Source organism: Mesoplodon mirus, assembly GCF_964341445.2.
Source record: "Mesoplodon mirus genome assembly, chromosome: X".
NCBI lineage: Eukaryota > Metazoa > Chordata > Mammalia > Artiodactyla > Ziphiidae > Mesoplodon > Mesoplodon mirus.
Window position 1 is genome coordinate 83602947 of NC_138981.1, and position 4247 is coordinate 83607193.

Sequence of the window (4247 nt, forward strand, 5' to 3'; positions counted from 1 at the left end):
ATAAAACTATAAGCATATCACCAGTTGTATGTTCTTTGTGAAGCTTCTCAGACTTAAACAAAATATTAAAAAACTTCCCCAAATCACAATTTTAAGATAAAGCAGTTTGGAATAATCTGAGCCCAATTGATCTCTCTCCTCTTTCACTTCAAACACAGAGTCACAAGATAACTGCATCCTGAAATCATCTTTCACCAAACTGACACATTCAATGGATCACATGTTCTGAGTCTAAAAGACATATTTTCTTTGGGATTTGGAAAACAAATGTACATGTAACTAGATACACTTACCTTTCATTTTCAGGGCATAACAGGTCAATTGCCAACATTTCTTGCAGGAAGATATTGATAAGTTCACAAACCTTTTAAGACTATCTTTAAAAAAAATATTCCCCCTCTTTTCCACATTTATTTTGTTGGCTTTGTTCCTGCTTCTCACTTGCTTGCAGATTTTCTAAGTACCAAATTAACATGTGAAACCTCACTGGTTAACTGAAAATCTATAAAGCCACAAAACTGAAGAAATGTCCCTTGACAATAATAAATCCTTAAATATTCAGCAATACCACATGCTTTTCCCATTCACCTTGCTGATAGCAAAGAATATTTAAGAAAGACTTCATAGACTGTGAAAGCTTTAACACGTTAATCCTATTCCATACATATAGAATTCCAGTAATAGTCAAGTGTTTCCAGGCACATTTTCTTTCTTTCCTTCTTTTTTTTTTAAAGTTAGTTATTTTTTTATTTAGTTTTTTATTATTTATTTTTATTTATTTATTTTTGTCTGTGTTGGGTCTTCGTTGCTGTGCACAGGCTTCCTCTTGTTGCAGCAACCAGGGGCTACTCTTCCTTGTGGTGTGCATGCTTCTCATGGCAGTGGCTCCTCTTGTTGCAGAGCATGGGTTCTAGGCACATGGACTTCAGTAGTTGTGGCACAAGGGCTCAGTAGTTGTGGCTCATGGGCTCTAGAGTGCAGGCTCAGTAGTTGTGGTGCACGGGCTTAGTTGCTCCGTGGCATGTGGGAGTTTCCTGGGCCAGGGATTGAACCTGTGTCCCCTGCATTGGCAGGTGGATTCTTAAGCACTGTGCCACCAGGGAAGTCCTCAGGCACACTTTCTAAAATCACAACAAAAACCCCTTGGAAAAGTTTATTTAGTGTCTTATGCTTTTTATTCTAAAAAAGATGATAACTAGTAAAAACAAACAAAAAACATCACTGTCCAAATGACATTTCATATAAGCCCTTAATGTATATCTCCTCTTCAGAATAGAGACAGTATAATTACAATAAAAATGGAATCTTATTAATAAACTTCTGAAGAGTCCGAGTAACAATGAAAAGTTAAGGTTTAATAATAATAGGAGTTAGCTGGTTTAAGCAATTTCTAGTACAAATGCATTTGGATTAGCAGCAAAGTATTTGACCTCTTCAAAAAATTCAATATAATGACTTTCAGAAATTTTAAAAAAATTAAGCAAGTTTTTGTAAGAAGGTAGCTTATACCTTTCTTTCTTATTTACTTTTAAGTTAATCTGTGGTATATGAATAAACATAAAGGACCCAATAATTTTATTTTCAGATGTCAGTCATGAGAGAATAAGAGTTTAGAGGTTCTAAAAACCAGAGGCCAAAACACAAGGTCATTTCCTCAGCAGGATTACTAAAAATGCCAATAATTCTCAGATTATCTCTGCACTAGTTATATGCATTACATGTTCTAGATCAGTAGATCTCAAAGCTTAGGCCCTGGACCAGCAGCACAGGCATCACTTGGGAACTTAAAAATGCAAATTCTCAGAGCCAAGATGGCGGCCGAGTTGGAGTACGAGTCTGTTCTGCGTGTGAAGCCTGATGTCAGTGTATACCCGATTCTGCCCCGGGCCTCCAACCGTGGTTACAGGGCATCTGACTGGAAATTAGATCAATCTGATTGGACTGGTCACCTCTGAATCACTTCAAAAGGGAAGATTGCTTATATCAAACTCGAGGATAAAGTTTCAGGGGAGCTCTTTGCTCAGGCACCAGTAGAACAATATCCTGGTATTGCTGTGGAGACAGTGACAGATTTCAGCTGCTACCTTGTAATCTGGATCCAGGATGGTACTGGGCATAGTGCTTTCATTGGCATTGGCTTCTCAGATCGGGTTGATGCCTTCGACTTTAATGTCTCTTTGCAAGATCACTTCAAGTGGGTAAAGCAGGAATCTGAGATTTCCAAAGAATCTCAGGAAATGGAAAATTGTCCCAAGTTGGATCTGGGCTTCAAGGAAGGGCAGACCATCAAGTTGAGGGTGCTTCTAAGTCCAAGACTACAGGAGCTGGGGGCCTAAGCTTACTCCCACCCCCGCCTGGAGGCAGAGTCACAATTCTTCCACTGTCCTCCTCAGTTGCCATCAGCAGTCATGTCAATCCACCACCCATACCAAAATCCAATCATAGAGGTAGTGATGCAGATATCCTTTTATATTTGGATTCTCCTGCTCCTGTAACGACACAAGCACCAGCTCCAGTTTCTGCAAGCAATGACTTGTGGGGAGACTTTAGCACTGCATCCAGCTCTGTTCCAAACCAGGCACCACAGCCATCTAACTGCGTCCAGTTCTGAAGAGCACTGGCAGGACGTTAAGGACAGATTTGAAGAATCAAAATGACCTTGAGGGCACCAATCTGTGAGGGTAGCTCAGAACCCCTTCCCTCCCCAGAACCAAAATTATTGATCAGTAGTTTTCATAGCTTCTCCATTTCGTTCAGGCTGGTTGTGTCACTCCCCGGTGTTGTTCCTTGCTGTACATCCAAGAAAGTATTTATCTCCTGTTCACTATCAGGGCAGGGGAATAGTGGGTCTTATGATACTTGTGACTGGCTATGCAGGGCTCTAAAGGCCAGGGTCTCTTTAGTGGGGAAATAACCTCTAACATCTGTAAAATTTTCTCCATCTTTAAATTCTTTAACTTATTTCAGAATCATCTCATGACCCTTGTGTGTCTCTTTGTGAAGCCCTGTTTAGCAATTTCAGGGGAGACAAAAACCTCAGAACTTCTTTTTTCCATTAACGGAAGACTCTAAAAATGGACAGACTGATCTCAGTGTTTACAGATTCAGAATTTTGATAGGGGTGGATGTGAAGAAAGACCTGTTTCCTGGGTCTCTGCTGTATATCCCCCCCTCCGGCTTGTCTTATTCAGTGAACATCCAGTGCTGGGTGCAGCCCTCTTAACTTCTAGTGCATTTACATGTCTCTTCCTGTGACAAGAGCGTTGTGTTGGTGGCACCCCACTCTTCTTTTGTCTGTTGAATAGTGCAGCATCTCTGATCACTGGGTGTGTCTTGGATGAAGGAGGTTCAAGGGGCTATATTTTCCTAGTTATATTCAAGAGAAGCAGTTACTTTCTTGCAGCTCCATCTAGTTGCTGCATTTGAAGCACAGCGTTACTTTGTAATGGCCCCATTATTTGTCCTAAAGTTAAAGGGTTTAGAGTTTTTAACCTAATTTGTAGAGCAGAGAGGTTGAAAGCACTTAACTCTTGTTCAGTACCCACATTGCCTTGCTACCTGGGTTTCTGGCTCCTTTTCATAAACATTTATTTTTTCAATCCAGCTTTTCAACAGAAAGCTGCTATTACATGTACCATCATTTATGAAGCAAGCTGGAGAGCCATGGCTTTAGCTGTGACAGGTTTTGTCCAAATGATGGCTGCAATACCCATCACCAGGAGTATGTCAGAAGCAAGTTGCTCCCCCACCACTTTCCCTCCCTCTGCCCACCATTCCTTTTACAGTGCTGTGAAGGGGTCCCGCTCTTAGGTGAACTGGCACCAGCTATTTTGTCTGTTAAGGGGCAATTTTGAGAGTGAAATGGGAGGATCTCACTTCTTCCCTTAGCACCTATTTGGATGTGTACCCTCTGGCTGAAGGGAGTCTTTATATTTAGTTTCAAAATAGATTCTCTCTCTTGGATTTCCTTCTTGACTCTTTTTCACTTTGGGTCCATTTATTTATTTATTATTATTATTATTATTATTTTCATTGCTTCCCATTCCAGGCAGCTCTATTCTTACAGAGCCATGGCAGGACATTTAAAAATTCCAATAGAGAGCACTAAAAGGAAAGCCTGTAGAATACTAGTGACTAACTACTGAGAACCAATTTTCTCAATCTTCCTCTGTGTTGTGTTCTTTGTATTCTCAAGCTGATAATATATTATGTATTTGAATTCCTGAAAAATTGAAAATGAAGTTTCA

The 4247-nt window shown here is 40.2% G+C and overlaps 1 pseudogene across 1 annotated transcript; it reads left to right on the forward strand.

The window, feature by feature from the left end:
• The first annotated feature begins 1811 nt into the window (after positions 1-1811).
• Positions 1812-2633, forward strand: LOC309796571 (adaptin ear-binding coat-associated protein 1-like; annotated as a pseudogene). Its single transcript has one exon. The product of its transcript is annotated as an adaptin ear-binding coat-associated protein 1-like (transcript).
• Positions 2634-4247: the final 1614 nt, after the last annotated feature.